The sequence below is a fragment of the Hyperolius riggenbachi genome, chromosome 4, assembly GCF_040937935.1.
Source record: "Hyperolius riggenbachi isolate aHypRig1 chromosome 4, aHypRig1.pri, whole genome shotgun sequence".
In the NCBI taxonomy this organism is placed as follows: domain Eukaryota; kingdom Metazoa; phylum Chordata; class Amphibia; order Anura; family Hyperoliidae; genus Hyperolius; species Hyperolius riggenbachi.
The window spans coordinates 9,480,003-9,501,639 of record NC_090649.1 but is presented as its reverse complement, the minus strand read 5'-3'; the positions used below and the strand labels follow the sequence as shown (position 1 = coordinate 9,501,639).

The window sequence follows — 21,637 nt, the reverse complement described above, 5'->3', positions numbered from 1 at the left end:
CACCCATCTCTTCAACTACAAGAACGGCCCAGGAGTAGTCTTAGCTACCCTAATATGTACGTTACAGCAGGGCCCTTATTACACTTTCTCTTACAGGGCAATGGAAACCGTTTTGCCCATGCGATAAAGCAAGGTGCAAAAATGAATTCATGCCTAGCAGCGGATGGTTTCGATCCATCGACCTCTGGGTTATGGGCCCAGCACGCTTCCGCTGCGCCACTCTGCTTCTGTTTGTATTCAACCTTCAAGTTTAAGAAGGGTACATTAGTTGAAATAGTTACACTACTATCTATGTTACAGCAAGGCCCTAATGACACTTTCTCTTAAGGGGCTATGGCCGACAATTGGCCCATATGGTAAGCAAGGTATAAAAACCAACGTACACCTAGCAGAGGATGGTTTCGATCCATCGACCTCTGGGTTATGGGCCCAGCACGCTTCCGCTGCGCCACTCTGCTGCCATACAGTGAATGCTTCATTGTGGGAAAAAGTGGCGTTAAACTTCTTGGAGCAGACTTACTTCCTCACTCCACAAGACACACATACATCCCCATAAAATCATTTAGCAACAACTGCAGGCACAGTCTCTGTGGCGCAATCGGTTAGCGCGTTCGGCTGTTAACCGAAAGGTTGGTGGTTCAAGCCCACCCAGGGACGGCCTTTCCTTTTGTGTTCAACAGTTGTCCGAAGAGAACCCCAGATAGCCATGTAGATTCATTTGAGACACGTTGGAATCTCATTCACGTTCATGAAAAGGGTGAGCAGCATCAAGTTCATGTCTTAGTGATACAACAGACATCCCTGGCAGTGTCTGTGACCAAATGAAGTTTTCTGTACCCCAGAAGCAGCAGTAAAGTATTAGCCGGGGATCGAACCCAAAGCCTGGCGACGGCTGTCAAGCCAAAGAAAGGCAGTTCAAGCCCACCCAAGGACAGGCTCGCCTTAGTGCCTTGCTAGCTATTTGTTTAGAACATTATAGAGTGTCTGCATTAAGTGTTGACCATTTAGAAAGAACTTTAAGCTGGCGTAGAGTCTGCTGCACCGGAATGGAACCTCTCCAGAGACTGAGCAGGTGCAGGATGTCCTAACTGTTCAGAGATCTTGTCTTGGTCTTGTCTTCCATGGAATTGTAGGGTGCCAAAAGCAAGCTCACATGCGTTGGCCGGGAATCAAACCCGGGTCAACTGCTTGGAAGGCAGCTATGCTCACCACTATACCACCAACGCTACATGCTGAAACTCGCCTAGCATGTACCATTGCAATATACCCAAGAGAAAAATGAGCTTGCTTATTTGCCTACTTTGCTAGATGTAAGCAGTGGGACACATGGTGATACTGCTTACAGACTTCAATTCAAGACTTCAGAAAGATCATGTGCCCCCCTGGATGATGCTGGTGCAACACACACAGCAAAGGACAGCAATTTGAAGTCTGGAAGATTCCAGGGCAAGGGTGGGAAGGATGAAAAGCTAGGTGGCCATGCAACCATTCCTGCTAACCCAAAGCTTACTTGTGCCCTACAACACATTGGCTTAAGACTTGACCAAATCCAATGCTCCAATATGGGGAAGCTTCTCTGTTTGCTGTTTTTTTTTTTTTTTTGTTTTTTTTTAAGTGCGGTGTCACAGTTCACCCATCTCTTCAACTACAAGAACGGCCCAGGAGTAGTCTTAGCTACCCTAATATGTACGTTACAGCAGGGCCCTTATTACACTTTCTCTTACAGGGCAATGGAAACCGTTTTGCCCATGCGATAAAGCAAGGTGCAAAAATGAATTCATGCCTAGCAGAGGATGGTTTCGATCCATCGACCTCTGGGTTATGGGCCCAGCACGCTTCCGCTGCGCCACTCTGCTTCTGTTTGTATTCAACCTTCAAGTTTAAGAAGGGTACATTAGTTGAAATAGTTACACTACTATCTATGTTACAGCAAGGCCCTAATGACACTTTCTCTTAAGGGGCTATGGCCGACAATTGGCCCATATGGTAAGCAAGGTATAAAAACCAACGTACACCTAGCAGAGGATGGTTTCGATCCATCGACCTATGGGTTATGGGCCCAGCACGCTTCCGCTGCGCCACTCTGCTGCCATACAGTGAATGCTTCATTGTGGGAAAAAGTGGCGTTAAACTTCTTGGAGCAGACTTACTTCCTCACTCCACAAGACACACATACATCCCCATAAAATCATTTAGCAACAACTGCAGGCACAGTCTCTGTGGCGCAATCGGTTAGCGCGTTCGGCTGTTAACCGAAGGGTTGGTGGTTCAAGCCCACCCAGGGACGGCCTTTCCTTTTGTGTTCAACAGTTGTCCGAAGAGAACCCCAGATAGCCATGTAGATTCATTTGAGACACGTTGGAATCTCATTCACGTTCATGAAAAGGGTGAGCAGCATCAAGTTCATGTCTTAGTGATACAACAGACATCCCTGGCAGTGTCTGTGACCAAATGAAGTTTTCTGTACCCCAGAAGCAGCAGTAAAGTATTAGCCGGGGATCGAACCCAAAGCCTGGAGACGGCTGTCAAGCCAAAGAAAGGCAGTTCAAGCCCACCCAAGGACAGGCTCGCCTTAGTGCCTTGCTAGCTATTTGTTTAGAACATTATAGAGTGTCTGCATTAAGTGTTGACCATTTAGAAAGAACTTTAAGCTGGCGTAGAGTCTGCTGCACCGGAATGGAACCTCTCCAGAGACTGAGCAGGTGCAGGATGTCCTAACTGTTCAGAGATCTTGTCTTGGTCTTGTCTTCCATGGAATCAGGGCCGCCATCAGAAATTTTGGGGCCCCTCACACATCATCAGGCCTGGCCCCCCCCTGTGTGCGCCGAACCAAATGTAGATGAACTTAGAAGTGGTGGGTCTGCCCAGAGTTGGCTGTAGGCACCTCTCCTACAAACAAATAATGCCAAGATAAACTCAAATAAACTCGATAAAATAGAATTGTATGGTGCCGTGTGCACACGCAAGAGCGTTCCTGGCGATGGGAGCACAATCAAGAAGGCCCACAGACGCCAAGACTGGGCATGTCCAGTAGCTGCAACTAGAGCTCTAGTCGCAGCACTGTCAGAGGAGGCTATGACACAAGCAAGTGGCCTGGGAACATTGAGTGGCCTGACAGACAACAGCTGGAAGGAGCCCCAGGTAAGTAAAAAAAAAAAAAATCACTTTTTTGGTGCCAATTCATTGGTACTTTAATACAGATTATGTTTCTGTACACAATCTGTAGTACTTAAAGTGCCACTGAATTGGCCCCCAAAAAAAGTGGATTTTTACATATCTGGGGCTTCTTCCTGGCCCCTGTAAACCATACACTCCCTTGGTGTCCATCTGGTTTAGTCCAATATCCTGCAGTCAGCTCTGGTAAAGCTCTCAACTGAGCCAGCCGGGGTCTACTGCACATGTGCAGCCCTGGCCATGCACCTCCTTGGTTGTGCTCTCGTGGCCAAGAGCGGTTTGCGTCTTTGTAGTTTTAACTAACTTTGCAGATGCAGTATGCAGCTGGCCACAGGAGTGTGACCAAGCAGGTGCAGGGCCAGGCATGTGCTGTAGTACCCAACTACTGGAACTGACAGCGGTACAATGGAGCGGCTCAGAAGAACACAGGGGGAGGCTTACAGGGGGTTGGAGGAAGCCCCAGGTAAGTGTATAAGCGTGCGTGGTGTCATTTCAGCACGCACTAATTAATGGAAACGTAAAGCTATTTGTTCTCTACAGAAGATGGATCAGGAAACCCACAGTAACATGACCTGACGAACGAGCATTCCTTGATCCATCTTCTTACTGCGGGAAAATGCCAGGGCACACAACGGCCCCGAATGAGAGTACATACAATTGCGGCCCTTTGTGCTGGAGTCGTTAGATATCTTAAAGGATACCAGAGCTGAACTACTATATAAAGGAGGGGGGAGGGGGAAGCAGGGATATATTAGATGCCATCCTCATGCCCACCACTCCCCCTATTCTCCTCTGTCCCTCTCCTTCGTACTGTAAATCCTCTGCTGCAGCTCAGTCCGGAGTCGGGTGGTAGTGCGCAGGCGCTCCTGGCTGCATGGCTCCGCACTATCACTTGACTCCGGCGACCTGTGCAGAGCTGCAGAGGGTTTACCATGCATAGGAGGAGGATGGAGGAGAAGCGTGGGTGTGGTGGACAGGAGGAGGGCATCATAATACATGCCTGCTCCCCCCATTTTTATGTAATAGTTCAGCTCTCAGTATCCTTTAAAGATTCAGTCCGCTGTGATGGTCATAATCGACCTGCACCACAAAACAGCATTTGTTTAATCACACACATGTACCCTCGACAGAAATGCTCACTCAATGCACAGAAATAAAAAAATCCTGGTCGCTGGAGAAACATAGTGGGTACGTTCCTTTAGGGTTAATAGAAATGAAGGAGAGAGACAAGTGGCAGGAGGTGAGATGCCTAACTAAGCTGACCCTAGGTCATGGCTGGTCAGAGTGTATCTGTAGCAATAAGAAGGCTCCCTTCCCCCTCCTGTCCTGTGTTTAGCAGCTTCTCCCAGCAGACCAGACATGTCTCACAGATTGGACAGTGAATGCAGGGAAACACATCCATGAAGAGAGACACTCAAAAGTAAGTCCAGTTCATGGCAGACAGCTCTCTCCCCAAACACTCTCCACTGATTGTCCCCCACTCCTGACAAACAGCACTGAGATCGGAAAGTACAACTCCTCCTGCTGCACAGTTAAATCCCATACACAGGCTCAGGAGCTGATTACACGCACAGCAGGGAGCAAGACTGAGCCTGTGTAACATTGTTATCTGACCTGGTGTCTGGCTGTTCTCTCCCCCTCCTGGGATCGCTGCCTCCCTGAACTCTCATCCTCTGGTCAGAGGACCCCTCTGAGTCATAGGAGACTCGGAGCTGCGCACCACGTGGGCTGCCTGCCTGAAGTGTGACAGGAAGAGGGCTGATTTTGCAGCCAATAGAAACGAAAAAGGGAGGGGAGTGGGATGCCCAAAGACTATTCTGAGGCTACTAATGGCTGTAGCTGCAGGCAGTGTGAGCCGAGGGGCGGGACTGAATCTCAACCACGTCCGTCCCCGGCAATCAGCTCTGTGAGCGTGCATAAACAGAATCCACAGATATGGATAGTTGGCATCACTGGGAGGCGGGCGGGCCCTCTGGGAGCATGGGGCCCCTCACGGAAGTCCTGGCTGTCCCCCCCTGATGGCGGGCCTGCATGGAATTGTAGGGTGCCAAAAGCAAGCTCACATGCGTTGGCCGGGAATCAAACCCGGGTCAACTGCTTGGAAGGCAGCTATGCTCACCACTATACCACCAACGCTACATGCTGAAACTCGCCTAGCATGTACCATTGCAATATACCCAAGAGAAAAATGAGCTTGCTTATTTGCCTACTTTGCTAGATGTAAGCAGTGGGACACATGGTGATACTGCTTACAGACTTCAATTCAAGACTTCAGAAAGATCATGTGCCCCCCTGGATGATGCTGGTGCAACACACACAGCAAAGGACAGCAATTTGAAGTCTGGAAGATTCCAGGGCAAGGGTGGGAAGGATGAAAAGCTAGGTGGCCATGCAACCATTCCTGCTAACCCAAAGCTTACTTGTGCCCTACAACACATTGGCTTAAGACTTGACCAAATCCAATGCTCCAATATGGGGAAGCTTCTCTGTTTGCTGTTTTTTTTTTTTTTTTTTTTTTTTAAGTGCGGTGTCACAGTTCACCCATCTCTTCAACTACAAGAACGGCCCAGGAGTAGTCTTAGCTACCCTAATATGTACGTTACAGCAGGGCCCTTATTACACTTTCTCTTACAGGGCAATGGAAACCGTTTTGCCCATGCGATAAAGCAAGGTGCAAAAATGAATTCATGCCTAGCAGCGGATGGTTTCGATCCATCGACCTCTGGGTTATGGGCCCAGCACGCTTCCGCTGCGCCACTCTGCTTCTGTTTGTATTCAACCTTCAAGTTTAAGAAGGGTACATTAGTTGAAATAGTTACACTACTATCTATGTTACAGCAAGGCCCTAATGACACTTTCTCTTAAGGGGCTATGGCCGACAATTGGCCCATATGGTAAGCAAGGTATAAAAACCAACGTACACCTAGCAGAGGATGGTTTCGATCCATCGACCTCTGGGTTATGGGCCCAGCACGCTTCCGCTGCGCCACTCTGCTGCCATACAGTGAATGCTTCATTGTGGGAAAAAGTGGCGTTAAACTTCTTGGAGCAGACTTACTTCCTCACTCCACAAGACACACATACATCCCCATAAAATCATTTAGCAACAACTGCAGGCACAGTCTCTGTGGCGCAATCGGTTAGCGCGTTCGGCTGTTAACCGAAAGGTTGGTGGTTCAAGCCCACCCAGGGACGGCCTTTCCTTTTGTGTTCAACAGTTGTTCGAAGAGAACCCCAGATAGCCATGTAGATTCATTTGAGACACGTTGGAATCTCATTCACGTTCATGAAAAGGGTGAGCAGCATCAAGTTCATGTCTTAGTGATACAACAGACATCCCTGGCAGTGTCTGTGACCAAATGAAGTTTTCTGTACCCCAGAAGCAGCAGTAAAGTATTAGCCGGGGATCGAACCCAAAGCCTGGCGACGGCTGTCAAGCCAAAGAAAGGCAGTTCAAGCCCACCCAAGGACAGGCTCGCCTTAGTGCCTTGCTAGCTATTTGTTTAGAACATTATAGAGTGTCTGCATTAAGTGTTGACCATTTAGAAAGAACTTTAAGCTGGCGTAGAGTCTGCTGCACCGGAATGGAACCTCTCCAGAGACTGAGCAGGTGCAGGATGTCCTAACTGTTCAGAGATCTTGTCTTGGTCTTGTCTTCCATGGAATTGTAGGGTGCCAAAAGCAAGCTCACATGCGTTGGCCGGGAATCAAACCCGGGTCAACTGCTTGGAAGGCAGCTATGCTCACCACTATACCACCAACGCTACATGCTGAAACTCGCCTAGCATGTACCATTGCAATATACCCAAGAGAAAAATGAGCTTGCTTATTTGCCTACTTTGCTAGATGTAAGCAGTGGGACACATGGTGATACTGCTTACAGACTTCAATTCAAGACTTCAGAAAGATCATGTGCCCCCCTGGATGATGCTGGTGCAACACACACAGCAAAGGACAGCAATTTGAAGTCTGGAAGATTCCAGGGCAAGGGTGGGAAGGATGAAAAGCTAGGTGGCCATGCAACCATTCCTGCTAACCCAAAGCTTACTTGTGCCCTACAACACATTGGCTTAAGACTTGACCAAATCCAATGCTCCAATATGGGGAAGCTTCTCTGTTTGCTGTTTTTTTTTTTTTTTTGTTTTTTTTTAAGTGCGGTGTCACAGTTCACCCATCTCTTCAACTACAAGAACGGCCCAGGAGTAGTCTTAGCTACCCTAATATGTACGTTACAGCAGGGCCCTTATTACACTTTCTCTTACAGGGCAATGGAAACCGTTTTGCCCATGCGATAAAGCAAGGTGCAAAAATGAATTCATGCCTAGCAGAGGATGGTTTCGATCCATCGACCTCTGGGTTATGGGCCCAGCACGCTTCCGCTGCGCCACTCTGCTTCTGTTTGTATTCAACCTTCAAGTTTAAGAAGGGTACATTAGTTGAAATAGTTACACTACTATCTATGTTACAGCAAGGCCCTAATGACACTTTCTCTTAAGGGGCTATGGCCGACAATTGGCCCATATGGTAAGCAAGGTATAAAAACCAACGTACACCTAGCAGAGGATGGTTTCGATCCATCGACCTATGGGTTATGGGCCCAGCACGCTTCCGCTGCGCCACTCTGCTGCCATACAGTGAATGCTTCATTGTGGGAAAAAGTGGCGTTAAACTTCTTGGAGCAGACTTACTTCCTCACTCCACAAGACACACATACATCCCCATAAAATCATTTAGCAACAACTGCAGGCACAGTCTCTGTGGCGCAATCGGTTAGCGCGTTCGGCTGTTAACCGAAAGGTTGGTGGTTCAAGCCCACCCAGGGACGGCCTTTCCTTTTGTGTTCAACAGTTGTCCGAAGAGAACCCCAGATAGCCATGTAGATTCATTTGAGACACGTTGGAATCTCATTCACGTTCATGAAAAGGGTGAGCAGCATCAAGTTCATGTCTTAGTGATACAACAGACATCCCTGGCAGTGTCTGTGACCAAATGAAGTTTTCTGTACCCCAGAAGCAGCAGTAAAGTATTAGCCGGGGATCGAACCCAAAGCCTGGCGACGGCTGTCAAGCCAAAGAAAGGCAGTTCAAGCCCACCCAAGGACAGGCTCGCCTTAGTGCCTTGCTAGCTATTTGTTTAGAACATTATAGAGTGTCTGCATTAAGTGTTGACCATTTAGAAAGAACTTTAAGCTGGCGTAGAGTCTGCTGCACCGGAATGGAACCTCTCCAGAGACTGAGCAGGTGCAGGATGTCCTAACTGTTCAGAGATCTTGTCTTGGTCTTGTCTTCCATGGAATTGTAGGGTGCCAAAAGCAAGCTCACATGCGTTGGCCGGGAATCAAACCCGGGTCAACTGCTTGGAAGGCAGCTATGCTCACCACTATACCACCAACGCTACATGCTGAAACTTGCCTAGCATGTACCATTGCAATATACCCAAGAGAAAAATGAGCTTGCTTATTTGCCTACTTTGCTAGATGTAAGCAGTGGGACACATGGTGATACTGCTTACAGACTTCAATTCAAGACTTCAGAAAGATCATGTGCCCCCCTGGATGATGCTGGTGCAACACACACAGCAAAGGACAGCAATTTGAAGTCTGGAAGATTCCAGGGCAAGGGTGGGAAGGATGAAAAGCTAGGTGGCCATGCAACCATTCCTGCTAACCCAAAGCTTACTTGTGCCCTACAACACATTGGCTTAAGACTTGACCAAATCCAATGCTCCAATATGGGGAAGCTTCTCTGTTTGCTGTTTTTTTTTTTTTTTTTTTTTTTTTTTTTTTTAAGTGCGGTGTCACAGTTCACCCATCTCTTCAACTACAAGAACGGCCCAGGAGTAGTCTTAGCTACCCTAATATGTACGTTACAGCAGGGCCCTTATTACACTTTCTCTTACAGGGCAATGGAAACCGTTTTGCCCATGCGATAAAGCAAGGTGCAAAAATGAATTCATGCCTAGCAGAGGATGGTTTCGATCCATCGACCTCTGGGTTATGGGCCCAGCACGCTTCCGCTGCGCCACTCTGCTTCTGTTTGTATTCAACCTTCAAGTTTAAGAAGGGTACATTAGTTGAAATAGTTACACTACTATCTATGTTACAGCAAGGCCCTAATGACACTTTCTCTTAAGGGGCTATGGCCGACAATTGGCCCATATGGTAAGCAAGGTATAAAAACCAACGTACACCTAGCAGAGGATGGTTTCGATCCATCGACCTCTGGGTTATGGGCCCAGCACGCTTCCGCTGCGCCACTCTGCTGCCATACAGTGAATGCTTCATTGTGGGAAAAAGTGGCGTTAAACTTCTTGGAGCAGACTTACTTCCTCACTCCACAAGACACACATACATCCCCATAAAATCATTTAGCAACAACTGCAGGCACAGTCTCTGTGGCGCAATCGGTTAGCGCGTTCGGCTGTTAACCGAAAGGTTGGTGGTTCAAGCCCACCCAGGGACGGCCTTTCCTTTTGTGTTCAACAGTTGTCCGAAGAGAACCCCAGATAGCCATGTAGATTCATTTGAGACACGTTGGAATCTCATTCACGTTCATGAAAAGGGTGAGCAGCATCAAGTTCATGTCTTAGTGATACAACAGACATCCCTGGCAGTGTCTGTGACCAAATGAAGTTTTCTGTACCCCAGAAGCAGCAGTAAAGTATTAGCCGGGGATCGAACCCAAAGCCTGGCGACGGCTGTCAAGCCCACCCAAGGACAGGCTCGCCTTAGTGCCTTGCTAGCTATTTGTTTAGAACATTATAGAGTGTCTGCATTAAGTGTTGACCATTTAGAAAGAACTTTAAGCTGGCGTAGAGTCTGCTGCACCGGAATGGAACCTCTCCAGAGACTGAGCAGGTGCAGGATGTCCTAACTGTTCAGAGATCTTGTCTTGGTCTTGTCTTCCATGGAATTGTAGGGTGCCAAAAGCAAGCTCACATGTGTTGGCCGGGAATCAAACCCGGGTCAACTGCTTGGAAGGCAGCTATGCTCACCACTATACCACCAACGCTACATGCTGAAACTCGCCTAGCATGTACCATTGCAATATACCCAAGAGAAAAATGAGCTTGCTTATTTGCCTACTTTGCTAGATGTAAGCAGTGGGACACATGGTGATACTGCTTACAGACTTCAATTCAAGACTTCAGAAAGATCATGTGCCCCCCTGGATGATGCTGGTGCAACACACACAGCAAAGGACAGCAATTTGAAGTCTGGAAGATTCCAGGGCAAGGGTGGGAAGGATGAAAAGCTAGGTGGCCATGCAACCATTCCTGCTAACCCAAAGCTTACTTGTGCCCTACAACACATTGGCTTAAGACTTGACCAAATCCAATGCTCCAATATGGGGAAGCTTCTCTGTTTGCTTTTTTTTTTTTTTTTTTTTTTTTTTTAAGTGCGGTGTCACAGTTCACCCATCTCTTCAACTACAAGAACGGCCCAGGAGTAGTCTTAGCTACCCTAATATGTACGTTACAGCAGGGCCCTTATTACACTTTCTCTTACAGGGCAATGGAAACCGTTTTGCCCATGCGATAAAGCAAGGTGCAAAAATGAATTCATGCCTAGCAGAGGATGGTTTCGATCCATCGACCTCTGGGTTATGGGCCCAGCACGCTTCCGCTGCGCCACTCTGCTTCTGTTTGTATTCAACCTTCAAGTTTAAGAAGGGTACATTAGTTGAAATAGTTACACTACTATCTATGTTACAGCAAGGCCCTAATGACACTTTCTCTTAAGGGGCTATGGCCGACAATTGGCCCATATGGTAAGCAAGGTATAAAAACCAACGTACACCTAGCAGAGGATGGTTTCGATCCATCGACCTCTGGGTTATGGGCCCAGCACGCTTCCGCTGCGCCACTCTGCTGCCATACAGTGAATGCTTCATTGTGGGAAAAAGTGGCGTTAAACTTCTTGGAGCAGACTTACTTCCTTACTCCACAAGACACACATACATCCCCATAAAATCATTTAGCAACAACTGCAGGCACAGTCTCTGTGGCGCAATCGGTTAGCGCGTTCGGCTGTTAACCGAAAGGTTGGTGGTTCAAGCCCACCCAGGGACGGCCTTTCCTTTTGTGTTCAACAGTTGTCCGAAGAGAACCCCAGATAGCCATGTAGATTCATTTGAGACACGTTGGAATCTCATTCACGTTCATGAAAAGGGTGAGCAGCATCAAGTTCATGTCTTAGTGATACAACAGACATCCCTGGCAGTGTCTGTGACCAAATGAAGTTTTCTGTACCCCAGAAGCAGCAGTAAAGTATTAGCCGGGGATCGAACCCAAAGCCTGGCGACGGCTGTCAAGCCAAAGAAAGGCAGTTCAAGCCCACCCAAGGACAGGCTCGCCTTAGTGCCTTGCTAGCTATTTGTTTAGAACATTATAGAGTGTCTGCATTAAGTGTTGACCATTTAGAAAGAACTTTAAGCTGGCGTAGAGTCTGCTGCACCGGAATGGAACCTCTCCAGAGACTGAGCAGGTGCAGGATGTCCTAACTGTTCAGAGATCTTGTCTTGGTCTTGTCTTCCATGGAATTGTAGGGTGCCAAAAGCAAGCTCACATGCGTTGGCCGGGAATCAAACCCGGGTCAACTGCTTGGAAGGCAGCTATGCTCACCACTATACCACCAACGCTACATGCTGAAACTCGCCTAGCATGTACCATTGCAATATACCCAAGAGAAAAATGAGCTTGCTTATTTGCCTACTTTGCTAGATGTAAGCAGTGGGACACATGGTGATACTGCTTACAGACTTCAATTCAAGACTTCAGAAAGATCATGTGCCCCCCTGGATGATGCTGGTGCAACACACACAGCAAAGGACAGCAATTTGAAGTCTGGAAGATTCCAGGGCAAGGGTGGGAAGGATGAAAAGCTAGGTGGCCATGCAACCATTCCTGCTAACCCAAAGCTTACTTGTGCCCTACAACACATTGGCTTAAGACTTGACCAAATCCAATGCTCCAATATGGGGAAGCTTCTCTGTTTTTTTTTTTTTTTTTTTTTTTTAAGTGCGGTGTCACAGTTCACCCATCTCTTCAACTACAAGAACGGCCCAGGAGTAGTCTTAGCTACCCTAATATGTACGTTACAGCAGGGCCCTTATTACACTTTCTCTTACAGGGCAATGGAAACCGTTTTGCCCATGCGATAAAGCAAGGTGCAAAAATGAATTCATGCCTAGCAGCGGATGGTTTCGATCCATCGACCTCTGGGTTATGGGCCCAGCACGCTTCCGCTGCGCCACTCTGCTTCTGTTTGTATTCAACCTTCAAGTTTAAGAAGGGTACATTAGTTGAAATAGTTACACTACTATCTATGTTACAGCAAGGCCCTAATGACACTTTCTCTTAAGGGGCTATGGCCGACAATTGGCCCATATGGTAAGCAAGGTATAAAAACCAACGTACACCTAGCAGAGGATGGTTTCGATCCATCGACCTCTGGGTTATGAGCCCAGCACGCTTCCGCTGCGCCACTCTGCTGCTATACAGTGAATGCTTCATTGTGGGAAAAAGTGGCGTTAAACTTCTTGGAGCAGACTTACTTCCTCACTCCACAAGACACACATACATCCCCATAAAATCATTTAGCAACAACTGCAGGCACAGTCTCTGTGGCGCAATCGGTTAGCGCGTTCGGCTGTTAACCGAAAGGTTGGTGGTTCAAGCCCACCCAGGGACGGCCTTTCCTTTTGTGTTCAACAGTTGTCCGAAGAGAACCCCAGATAGCCATGTAGATTCATTTGAGACACGTTGGAATCTCATTCACGTTCATGAAAAGGGTGAGCAGCATCAAGTTCATGTCTTAGTGATACAACAGACATCCCTGGCAGTGTCTGTGACCAAATGAAGTTTTCTGTACCCCAGAAGCAGCAGTAAAGTATTAGCCGGGGATCGAACCCAAAGCCTGGCGACGGCTGTCAAGCCAAAGAAAGGCAGTTCAAGCCCACCCAAGGACAGGCTCGCCTTAGTGCCTTGCTAGCTATTTGTTTAGAACATTATAGAGTGTCTGCATTAAGTGTTGACCATTTAGAAAGAACTTTAAGCTGGCGTAGAGTCTGCTGCACCGGAATGGAACCTCTCCAGAGACTGAGCAGGTGCAGGATGTCCTAACTGTTCAGAGATCTTGTCTTGGTCTTGTCTTCCATGGAATTGTAGGGTGCCAAAAGCAAGCTCACATGCGTTGGCCGGGAATCAAACCCGGGTCAACTGCTTGGAAGGCAGCTATGCTCACCACTATACCACCAACGCTACATGCTGAAACTCGCCTAGCATGTACCATTGCAATATACCCAAGAGAAAAATGAGCTTGCTTATTTGCCTACTTTGCTAGATGTAAGCAGTGGGACACATGGTGATACTGCTTACAGACTTCAATTCAAGACTTCAGAAAGATCATGTGCCCCCCTGGATGATGCTGGTGCAACACACACAGCAAAGGACAGCAATTTGAAGTCTGGAAGATTCCAGGGCAAGGGTGGGAAGGATGAAAAGCTAGGTGGCCATGCAACCATTCCTGCTAACCCAAAGCTTACTTGTGCCCTACAACACATTGGCTTAAGACTTGACCAAATCCAATGCTCCAATATGGGGAAGCTTCTCTGTTTGCTGTTTTTTTTTTTTTTTTTTTTTTTGAAGTGCGGTGTCACAGTTCACCCATCTCTTCAACTACAAGAACGGCCCAGGAGTAGTCTTAGCTACCCTAATATGTACGTTACAGCAGGGCCCTTATTACACTTTCTCTTACAGGGCAATGGAAACCGTTTTGCCCATGCGATAAAGCAAGGTGCAAAAATGAATTCATGCCTAGCAGAGGATGGTTTCGATCCATCGACCTCTGGGTTATGGGCCCAGCACGCTTCCGCTGCGCCACTCTGCTTCTGTTTGTATTCAACCTTCAAGTTTAAGAAGGGTACATTAGTTGAAATAGTTACACTACTATCTATGTTACAGCAAGGCCCTAATGACACTTTCTCTTAAGGGGCTATGGCCGACAATTGGCCCATATGGTAAGCAAGGTATAAAAACCAACGTACACCTAGCAGAGGATGGTTTCGATCCATCGACCTCTGGGTTATGGGCCCAGCACGCTTCCGCTGCGCCACTCTGCTGCCACACAGTGAATGCTTCATTGTGGGAAAAAGTGGCGTTAAACTTCTTGGAGCAGACTTACTTCCTCACTCCACAAGACACACATACATCCCCATAAAATCATTTAGCAACAACTGCAGGCACAGTCTCTGTGGCGCAATCGGTTAGCGCGTTCGGCTGTTAACCGAAAGGTTGGTGGTTCAAGCCCACCCAGGGACGGCCTTTCCTTTTGTGTTCAACAGTTGTCCGAAGAGAACCCCAGATAGCCATGTAGATTCATTTGAGACACGTTGGAATCTCATTCACGTTCATGAAAAGGGTGAGCAGCATCAAGTTCATGTCTTAGTGATACAACAGACATCCCTGGCAGTGTCTGTGACCAAATGAAGTTTTCTGTACCCCAGAAGCAGCAGTAAAGTATTAGCCGGGGATCGAACCCAAAGCCTGGCGACGGCTGTCAAGCCAAAGAAAGGCAGTTCAAGCCCACCCAAGGACAGGCTCGCCTTAGTGCCTTGCTAGCTATTTGTTTAGAACATTATAGAGTGTCTGCATTAAGTGTTGACCATTTAGAAAGAACTTTAAGCTGGCGTAGAGTCTGCTGCACCGGAATGGAACCTCTCCAGAGACTGAGCAGGTGCAGGATGTCCTAACTGTTCAGAGATCTTGTCTTGGTCTTGTCTTCCATGGAATTGTAGGGTGCCAAAAGCAAGCTCACATGCGTTGGCCGGGAATCAAACCCGGGTCAACTGCTTGGAAGGCAGCTATGCTCACCACTATACCACCAACGCTACATGCTGAAACTCGCCTAGCATGTACCATTGCAATATACCCAAGAGAAAAATGAGCTTGCTTATTTGCCTACTTTGCTAGATGTAAGCAGTGGGACACATGGTGATACTGCTTACAGACTTCAATTCAAGACTTCAGAAAGATCATGTGCCCCCCTGGATGATGCTGGTGCAACACACACAGCAAAGGACAGCAATTTGAAGTCTGGAAGATTCCAGGGCAAGGGTGGGAAGGATGAAAAGCTAGGTGGCCATGCAACCATTCCTGCTAACCCAAAGCTTACTTGTGCCCTACAACACATTGGCTTAAGACTTGACCAAATCCAATGCTCCAATATGGGGAAGCTTCTCTGTTTGCTGTTTTTTTTTTTTTTTTTTGTTTTTTTTGAAGTGCGGTGTCACAGTTCACCCATCTCTTCAACTACAAGAACGGCCCAGGAGTAGTCTTAGCTACCCTAATATGTACGTTACAGCAGGGCCCTTATTACACTTTCTCTTACAGGGCAATGGAAACCGTTTTGCCCATGCGATAAAGCAAGGTGCAAAAATGAATTCATGCCTAGCAGAGGATGGTTTCGATCCATCGACCTCTGGGTTATGGGCCCAGCACGCTTCCGCTGCGCCACTCTGCTTCTGTTTGTATTCAACCTTCAAGTTTAAGAAGGGTACATTAGTTGAAATAGTTACACTACTATCTATGTTACAGCAAGGCCCTAATGACACTTTCTCTTAAGGGGCTATGGCCGACAATTGGCCCATATGGTAAGCAAGGTATAAAAACCATCGTACACCTAGCAGAGGATGGTTTCGATCCATCGACCTCTGGGTTATGGGCCCAGCACGCTTCCGCTGCGCCACTCTGCTGCCATACAGTGAATGCTTCATTGTGGGAAAAAGTGGCGTTAAACTTCTTGGAGCAGACTTACTTCCTCACTCCACAAGACACACATACATCCCCATAAAATCATTTAGCAACAACTGCAGGCACAGTCTCTGTGGCGCAATCGGTTAGCGCGTTCGGCTGTTAACCGAAAGGTTGGTGGTTCAAGCCCACCCAGGGACGGCCTTTCCTTTTGTGTTCAACAGTTGTCCGAAGAGAACCCCAGATAGCCATGTAGATTCATTTGAGACACGTTGGAATCTCATTCACGTTCATGAAAAGGGTGAGCAGCATCAAGTTCATGTCTTAGTGATACAACAGACATCCCTGGCAGTGTCTGTGACCAAATGAAGTTTTCTGTATCCCAGAAGCAGCAGTAAAGTATTAGCCGGGGATCGAACCCTAAGCCTGGCGACGGCTGTCAAGCCAAAGAAAGGCAGTTCAAGCCCACCCAAGGACAGGCTCGCCTTAGTGCCTTGCTAGCTATTTGTTTAGAATATTATAGAGTGTCTGCATTAAGTGTTGACCATTTAGAAAGAACTTTAAGCTGGCGTAGAGTCTGCTGCACCGGAATGGAACCTCTCCAGAGACTGAGCAGGTGCAGGATGTCCTAACTGTTCAGAGATCTTGTCTTGGTCTTGTCTTCCATTGAATTGTAGGGTGCCAAAAGCAAGCTCACATGCGTTGGCCGGGAATCGAACCCGGGTCAACTGCTTGGAAGGCAGCTATGCTCACCACTATACCACCAACGCTACATGCTGACACTCGCCTAGCATGTACCATTGCAATATACCCAAGAGAAAAATGAGCTTGCTTATTTGCCTACTTTGCTAGATGTAAGCAGTGGGACACATGGTGATACTGCTTACAGACTTCAATTCAAGACTTCAGAAAGATCATGTGCCCCCCTGGATGATGCTGGTGCAACACACACAGCAAAGGACAGCAATTTGAAGTCTGGAAGATTCCAGGGCAAGGGTGGGAAGGATGAAAAGCTAGGTGGCCATGCAACCATTCCTGCTAACCCAAAGCTTACTTGTGCCCTACAACACATTGGCTTAAGACTTGACCAAATCCAATGCTCCAATATGGTGAAGCTTCTCTGTTTGTTGTTTTTTTTTTTTTTTTTTTTTTTTTTAAGTGCGGTGTCACAGTTCACCCATCTCTTCAACTACAAGAACGGCCCAGGAGTAGTCTTAGCTACCCTAATATGTACGTTACAGCAGGGCCCTTATTACACTTTCTCTTACAGGGCAATGGAAACCGTTTTGCCCATGCGATAAAGCAAGGTGCAAAAATGAATTCATGCCTAGCAGAGGATGGTTTCAATCCATCGACCTCTGGGTTATGGGCCCAGCACGCTTCCGCTGCACCACTCTACTTCTGTTTGTATTCAACCTTCAAGTTTAAGAAGGGTACATTAGTTGAAATAGTTACACTACTATCTATGTTACAGCAAGGCCCTAATGACACTTTCTCTTAAGGGGCTATGGCCGACAATTGGCCCATATGGTAAGCAAGGTATAAAAACCAACGTACACCTAGCAGAGGATGGTTTCGATCCATCGACCTCTGGGTTATGGGCCCAGCACGCTTCCGCTGCGCCACTCTGCTGCCATACAGTGAATGCTTCATTGTGGGAAAAAGTGGCGTTAAACTTCTTGGAGCAGACTTACTTCCTCACTCCACAAGACACACATACATCCCCATAAAATCATTTAGCAACAACTGCAGGCACAGTCTCTGTTGCGCAATCGGTTAGCGCGTTCGGCTGTTAACCGAAAGGTTGGTGGTTCAAGCCCACCCAGGGACGGCCTTTCCTTTTGTGTTCAACAGTTGTCCGAAGAGAACCCCAGATAGCCATGTAGATTCATTTGAGACACGTTGGAATCTCATTCACGTTCATGAAAAGGGTGAGCAGCATCAAGTTCATGTCTTAGTGATACAACAGACATCCCTGGCAGTGTCTGTGACCAAATGAAGTTTTCTGTATCCCAGAAGCAGCAGTAAAGTATTAGCCGGGGATCGAACCCAAAGCCTGGCGACGGCTGTCATGCCAAAGAAAGGCAGTTCAAGCCCACCCAAGGACAGGCTCGCCTTAGTGCCTTGCTAGCTATTTGTTTAGAACATTATAGAGTGTCTGCATTAAGTGTTGACCATTTAGAAAGAACTTTAAGCTGGCGTAGAGTCTGCTGCACCGGAATGGAACCTCTCCAGAGACTGAGCAGGTGCAGGATGTCCTAACTGTTCAGAGATCTTGTCTTGGTCTTGTCTTCCATGGAATTGTAGGGTGCCAAAAGCAAGCTCACATGCGTTGGTCGGGAATCGAACCCGGGTCAACTGCTTGGAAGGCAGCTATGCTCACCACTATACCACCAACGCTACATGCTGAAACTCACCTAGCATGTACCATTGCAATATACCCAAGAGAAAAATGAGCTTGCTTATTTGCCTACTTTGCTAGATGTAAGCAGTGGGACACATGGTGATACTGCTTACAGACTTCAATTCAAGACTTCAGAAAGATCATGTGCCCCCCTGGATGATGCTGGTGCAACACACACAGCAAAGGACAGCAATTTGAAGTCTGGAAGATTCCAGGGCAAGGGTGGGAAGGATGAAAAGCTAGGTGGCCATGCAACCATTCCTGCTAACCCAAAGCTTACTTGTGCCCTACAACACATTGGCTTAAGACTTGACCAAATCCAATGCTCCAATATGGGGAAGCTTCTCTGTTTGCTGTTTTTTTTTTTTTTTTTTTTTTAAGTGCGGTGTCACAGTTCACCCATCTCTTCAACTACAAGAACGGCCCAGGAGTAGTCTTAGCTACCCTAATATGTACGTTACAGCAGGGCCCTTATTACACTTTCTCTTACAGGGCAATGGAAACCGTTTTGCCCATGCGATAAAGCAAGGTGCAAAAATGAATTCATGCCTAGCAGAGGATGGTTTCGATCCATCGACCTCTGGGTTATGGGCCCAGCACGCTTCCGCTGCGCCACTCTGCTTCTTTTTGTACTCAACCTTCAAGTTTAAGAAGGGTACATTAGTTGAAATAGTTACACTACTATCTATGTTACAGCAAGGCCCTAATGACACTTTCTCTTAAGGGGCTATGGCCGACAATTGGCCCATATGGTAAGCAAGGTATAAAAACCAACGTACACCTAGCAGAGGATGGTTTCGATCCATCGACCTCTGGGTTATGGGCCCAGCACGCTTCCGCTGCGCCACTCTGCTGCCATACAGTGAATGCTTCATTGTGGGAAAAAGTGGCGTTAAACTTCTTGGAGCAGACTTACTTCCTCACTCCACAAGACACACATACATCCCCATAAAATCATTTAGCAACAACTGCAGGCACAGTCTCTGTGGCGCAATCGGTTAGCGTGTTCGGCTGTTAACCGAAAGGTTGGTGGTTCAAGCCCACCCAGGGACGGCCTTTCCTTTTGTGTTCAACAGTTGTCCGAAGAGAACCCCAGATAGCCATGTAGATTCATTTGAGACACGTTGGAATCTCATTCACGTTCATGAAAAGGGTGAGCAGCATCAAGTTCATGTCTTAGTGATACAACAGACATCCCTGGCAGTGTCTGTGACCAAATGAAGTTTTCTGTACCCCAGAAGCAGCAGTAAAGTATTAGCCGGGGATCGAACCCAAAGCCTGGCGACGGCTTTCAAGCCAAAGAAAGGCAGTTCAAGCCCACCCAAGGACAGGCTCGCCTTAGTGCCTTGCTAGCTATTTGTTTAGAACATTATAGAGTGTCTGCATTAAGTGTTGACCATTTAGAAAGAACTTTAAGCTGGCGTAGAGTCTGCTGCACCGGAATGGAACCTCTCCAGAGACTGAGCAGGTGCAGGATGTCCTAACTGTTCAGAGATCTTGTCTTGGTCTTGTCTTCCATGGAATTGTAGGGTGCCAAAAGCAAGCTCACAAGCGTTGGCCGGGAATCGAACCCGGGTCAACTGCTTGGAAGGCAGCTATGCTCACCACTATACCACCAACGCTACATGCTGAAACTCGCCTAGCATGTACCATTGCAATATACCCAAGAGAAAAATGAGCTTGCTTATTTGCCTACTTTGCTAGATGTAAGCAGTGGGACACATGGTGATACTGCTTACAGACTTCAATTCAAGACTTCAGAAAGATCATGTGCCCCCCTGGATGATGCTGGTGCAACACACACAGCAAAGAACAGCAATTTGAAGTCTGGAAGATTCCAGGGCAAGGGTGGGAAGGATGAAAAGCTAGGTGGCCATGCAACCATTCCTGCTAACCCAAAGCTTACTTGTGCCCTACAACACATTGGCTTAAGACTTGACCAAATCCAATGCTCCAATATGGGGAAGCTTCTCTGTTTGCTGTTTTTTTTTTTTTTTTTTTTTTTAAGTGCGGTGTCACAGTTCACCCATCTCTTCAACTACAAGAACGGCCCAGGAGTAGTCTTAGCTATCCTAATATGTACGTTACAGCAGGGCCCTTATTACACTTTCTCTTACAGGGCAATGGAAACCGTTTTGCCCATGCGATAAAACAAGGTGCAAAAATGAATTCATGCCTAGCAGAGGATGGTTTCGATCCATCGACCTCTGGGTTATGGGCCCAGCACGCTTCCGCTGCGCCACTCTGCTTCTGTTTGTATTCAACCTTCAAGTTTAAGAAGGGTACATTAGTTGAAATAGTTACACTACCATCTATGTTACAGCAAGGCCCTAATGACACTTTCTCTTAAGGGGCTATGGCCGACAATTGGCCCATATGGTAAGCAAGGTATAAAAACCAACGTACACCTAGCAGAGGATGGTTTCGATCCATCGACCTCTGGGTTATGGGCCCAGCACGCTTCCGCTGCGCCACTCTGCTGCCATACAGTGAATGCTTCATTGTGGGAAAAAGTGGCGTTAAACTTCTTGGAGCAGACTTACTTCCTCACTCCACAAGACACACATACATCCCCATAAAATCATTTAGCAACAACTGCAGGCACAGTCTCTGTGGCGCAATCGGTTAGCGCGTTCGGCTGTTAACCGAAAGGTTGGTGGTTCAAGCCCACCCAGGGACGGCCTTTCCTTTTGTGTTCAACAGTTGTCCGAAGAGAACCCCAGATAGCCATGTAGATTCATTTGAGACACGTTGGAATCTCATTCACGTTCATGAAAAGGGTGAGCAGCATCAAGTTCATGTCTTAGTGATACAACAGACATCCCTGGCAGTGTCTGTGACCAAATGAAGTTTTCTGTACCCCAGAAGCAGCAGTAAAGTATTAGCCGGGGATCGAACCCAAAGCCTGGCGACGGCTGTCAAGCCAAAGAAAGGCAGTTCAAGCCCACCCAAGGACAGGCTCGCCTTAGTGCCTTGCTAGCTATTTGTTTAGAACATTATAGAGTGTCTGCATTAAGTGTTGACCATTTAGAAAGAACTTTAAGCTGGCGTAGAGTCTGCTGCACCGGAATGGAACCTCTCCAGAGACTGAGCAGGTGCAGGATGTCCTAACTGTTCAGAGATCTTGTCTTGGTCTTGTCTTCCATGGAATTGTAGGGTGCCAAAAGCAAGCTCACATGCGTTGGCCGGGAATCGAACCCGGGTCAACTGCTTGGAAGGCAGCTATGCTCACCACTATACCACCAACGCTACATGCTGAAACTCGCCTAGCATGTACCATTGCAATATACCCAAGAGAAAAATGAGCTT

The 21,637-nt window shown here is 47.4% G+C and overlaps 36 non-coding genes across 36 annotated transcripts; 12 read left to right on the top strand and 24 right to left on the bottom strand.

Moving 5' to 3' along the window:
* Window positions 1–386: 386 nt before the first annotated feature.
* On the bottom strand, window positions 387–458 carry TRNAM-CAU (transfer RNA methionine (anticodon CAU)). The gene has a single exon. It is a non-coding gene; the product is annotated as a tRNA-Met (tRNA).
* A 125-nt stretch (window positions 459–583) lies between these two features.
* TRNAN-GUU (transfer RNA asparagine (anticodon GUU)) lies at window positions 584–657 on the top strand. Its single transcript has one exon. It is a non-coding gene; the product is annotated as a tRNA-Asn (tRNA).
* A 497-nt stretch (window positions 658–1,154) lies between these two features.
* Window positions 1,155–1,226, bottom strand: TRNAG-UCC (transfer RNA glycine (anticodon UCC)). Its single transcript has one exon. It is a non-coding gene; the product is annotated as a tRNA-Gly (tRNA).
* A 558-nt stretch (window positions 1,227–1,784) lies between these two features.
* On the bottom strand, window positions 1,785–1,856 carry TRNAM-CAU (transfer RNA methionine (anticodon CAU)). The gene has a single exon. It is a non-coding gene; the product is annotated as a tRNA-Met (tRNA).
* A 357-nt stretch (window positions 1,857–2,213) lies between these two features.
* TRNAN-GUU (transfer RNA asparagine (anticodon GUU)) lies at window positions 2,214–2,287 on the top strand. The gene has a single exon. It is a non-coding gene; the product is annotated as a tRNA-Asn (tRNA).
* Window positions 2,288–5,238: 2,951 nt separating this feature from the next.
* TRNAG-UCC (transfer RNA glycine (anticodon UCC)) lies at window positions 5,239–5,310 on the bottom strand. The gene has a single exon. It is a non-coding gene; the product is annotated as a tRNA-Gly (tRNA).
* Window positions 5,311–6,098: 788 nt separating this feature from the next.
* Window positions 6,099–6,170, bottom strand: TRNAM-CAU (transfer RNA methionine (anticodon CAU)). The gene has a single exon. It is a non-coding gene; the product is annotated as a tRNA-Met (tRNA).
* A 125-nt stretch (window positions 6,171–6,295) lies between these two features.
* On the top strand, window positions 6,296–6,369 carry TRNAN-GUU (transfer RNA asparagine (anticodon GUU)). Its single transcript has one exon. It is a non-coding gene; the product is annotated as a tRNA-Asn (tRNA).
* Window positions 6,370–6,866: 497 nt separating this feature from the next.
* Window positions 6,867–6,938, bottom strand: TRNAG-UCC (transfer RNA glycine (anticodon UCC)). Its single transcript has one exon. It is a non-coding gene; the product is annotated as a tRNA-Gly (tRNA).
* Window positions 6,939–7,496: 558 nt separating this feature from the next.
* Window positions 7,497–7,568, bottom strand: TRNAM-CAU (transfer RNA methionine (anticodon CAU)). Its single transcript has one exon. It is a non-coding gene; the product is annotated as a tRNA-Met (tRNA).
* A 357-nt stretch (window positions 7,569–7,925) lies between these two features.
* TRNAN-GUU (transfer RNA asparagine (anticodon GUU)) lies at window positions 7,926–7,999 on the top strand. The gene has a single exon. It is a non-coding gene; the product is annotated as a tRNA-Asn (tRNA).
* A 497-nt stretch (window positions 8,000–8,496) lies between these two features.
* TRNAG-UCC (transfer RNA glycine (anticodon UCC)) lies at window positions 8,497–8,568 on the bottom strand. Its single transcript has one exon. It is a non-coding gene; the product is annotated as a tRNA-Gly (tRNA).
* Window positions 8,569–9,132: 564 nt separating this feature from the next.
* Window positions 9,133–9,204, bottom strand: TRNAM-CAU (transfer RNA methionine (anticodon CAU)). The gene has a single exon. It is a non-coding gene; the product is annotated as a tRNA-Met (tRNA).
* Window positions 9,205–9,364: 160 nt separating this feature from the next.
* On the bottom strand, window positions 9,365–9,436 carry TRNAM-CAU (transfer RNA methionine (anticodon CAU)). Its single transcript has one exon. It is a non-coding gene; the product is annotated as a tRNA-Met (tRNA).
* Window positions 9,437–9,561: 125 nt separating this feature from the next.
* Window positions 9,562–9,635, top strand: TRNAN-GUU (transfer RNA asparagine (anticodon GUU)). Its single transcript has one exon. It is a non-coding gene; the product is annotated as a tRNA-Asn (tRNA).
* A 1,106-nt stretch (window positions 9,636–10,741) lies between these two features.
* Window positions 10,742–10,813, bottom strand: TRNAM-CAU (transfer RNA methionine (anticodon CAU)). The gene has a single exon. It is a non-coding gene; the product is annotated as a tRNA-Met (tRNA).
* A 160-nt stretch (window positions 10,814–10,973) lies between these two features.
* TRNAM-CAU (transfer RNA methionine (anticodon CAU)) lies at window positions 10,974–11,045 on the bottom strand. The gene has a single exon. It is a non-coding gene; the product is annotated as a tRNA-Met (tRNA).
* A 125-nt stretch (window positions 11,046–11,170) lies between these two features.
* Window positions 11,171–11,244, top strand: TRNAN-GUU (transfer RNA asparagine (anticodon GUU)). Its single transcript has one exon. It is a non-coding gene; the product is annotated as a tRNA-Asn (tRNA).
* A 497-nt stretch (window positions 11,245–11,741) lies between these two features.
* Window positions 11,742–11,813, bottom strand: TRNAG-UCC (transfer RNA glycine (anticodon UCC)). The gene has a single exon. It is a non-coding gene; the product is annotated as a tRNA-Gly (tRNA).
* A 781-nt stretch (window positions 11,814–12,594) lies between these two features.
* On the bottom strand, window positions 12,595–12,666 carry TRNAM-CAU (transfer RNA methionine (anticodon CAU)). Its single transcript has one exon. It is a non-coding gene; the product is annotated as a tRNA-Met (tRNA).
* Window positions 12,667–12,791: 125 nt separating this feature from the next.
* TRNAN-GUU (transfer RNA asparagine (anticodon GUU)) lies at window positions 12,792–12,865 on the top strand. The gene has a single exon. It is a non-coding gene; the product is annotated as a tRNA-Asn (tRNA).
* A 497-nt stretch (window positions 12,866–13,362) lies between these two features.
* On the bottom strand, window positions 13,363–13,434 carry TRNAG-UCC (transfer RNA glycine (anticodon UCC)). Its single transcript has one exon. It is a non-coding gene; the product is annotated as a tRNA-Gly (tRNA).
* Window positions 13,435–13,990: 556 nt separating this feature from the next.
* On the bottom strand, window positions 13,991–14,062 carry TRNAM-CAU (transfer RNA methionine (anticodon CAU)). The gene has a single exon. It is a non-coding gene; the product is annotated as a tRNA-Met (tRNA).
* A 160-nt stretch (window positions 14,063–14,222) lies between these two features.
* Window positions 14,223–14,294, bottom strand: TRNAM-CAU (transfer RNA methionine (anticodon CAU)). Its single transcript has one exon. It is a non-coding gene; the product is annotated as a tRNA-Met (tRNA).
* A 125-nt stretch (window positions 14,295–14,419) lies between these two features.
* On the top strand, window positions 14,420–14,493 carry TRNAN-GUU (transfer RNA asparagine (anticodon GUU)). The gene has a single exon. It is a non-coding gene; the product is annotated as a tRNA-Asn (tRNA).
* A 497-nt stretch (window positions 14,494–14,990) lies between these two features.
* Window positions 14,991–15,062, bottom strand: TRNAG-UCC (transfer RNA glycine (anticodon UCC)). Its single transcript has one exon. It is a non-coding gene; the product is annotated as a tRNA-Gly (tRNA).
* A 560-nt stretch (window positions 15,063–15,622) lies between these two features.
* On the bottom strand, window positions 15,623–15,694 carry TRNAM-CAU (transfer RNA methionine (anticodon CAU)). The gene has a single exon. It is a non-coding gene; the product is annotated as a tRNA-Met (tRNA).
* A 160-nt stretch (window positions 15,695–15,854) lies between these two features.
* TRNAM-CAU (transfer RNA methionine (anticodon CAU)) lies at window positions 15,855–15,926 on the bottom strand. The gene has a single exon. It is a non-coding gene; the product is annotated as a tRNA-Met (tRNA).
* Window positions 15,927–16,051: 125 nt separating this feature from the next.
* TRNAN-GUU (transfer RNA asparagine (anticodon GUU)) lies at window positions 16,052–16,125 on the top strand. The gene has a single exon. It is a non-coding gene; the product is annotated as a tRNA-Asn (tRNA).
* A 497-nt stretch (window positions 16,126–16,622) lies between these two features.
* TRNAG-UCC (transfer RNA glycine (anticodon UCC)) lies at window positions 16,623–16,694 on the bottom strand. The gene has a single exon. It is a non-coding gene; the product is annotated as a tRNA-Gly (tRNA).
* A 987-nt stretch (window positions 16,695–17,681) lies between these two features.
* Window positions 17,682–17,755, top strand: TRNAN-GUU (transfer RNA asparagine (anticodon GUU)). Its single transcript has one exon. It is a non-coding gene; the product is annotated as a tRNA-Asn (tRNA).
* A 497-nt stretch (window positions 17,756–18,252) lies between these two features.
* Window positions 18,253–18,324, bottom strand: TRNAG-UCC (transfer RNA glycine (anticodon UCC)). The gene has a single exon. It is a non-coding gene; the product is annotated as a tRNA-Gly (tRNA).
* A 983-nt stretch (window positions 18,325–19,307) lies between these two features.
* TRNAN-GUU (transfer RNA asparagine (anticodon GUU)) lies at window positions 19,308–19,381 on the top strand. The gene has a single exon. It is a non-coding gene; the product is annotated as a tRNA-Asn (tRNA).
* A 497-nt stretch (window positions 19,382–19,878) lies between these two features.
* Window positions 19,879–19,950, bottom strand: TRNAG-UCC (transfer RNA glycine (anticodon UCC)). The gene has a single exon. It is a non-coding gene; the product is annotated as a tRNA-Gly (tRNA).
* A 984-nt stretch (window positions 19,951–20,934) lies between these two features.
* On the top strand, window positions 20,935–21,008 carry TRNAN-GUU (transfer RNA asparagine (anticodon GUU)). Its single transcript has one exon. It is a non-coding gene; the product is annotated as a tRNA-Asn (tRNA).
* Window positions 21,009–21,505: 497 nt separating this feature from the next.
* Window positions 21,506–21,577, bottom strand: TRNAG-UCC (transfer RNA glycine (anticodon UCC)). Its single transcript has one exon. It is a non-coding gene; the product is annotated as a tRNA-Gly (tRNA).
* Window positions 21,578–21,637: the final 60 nt, after the last annotated feature.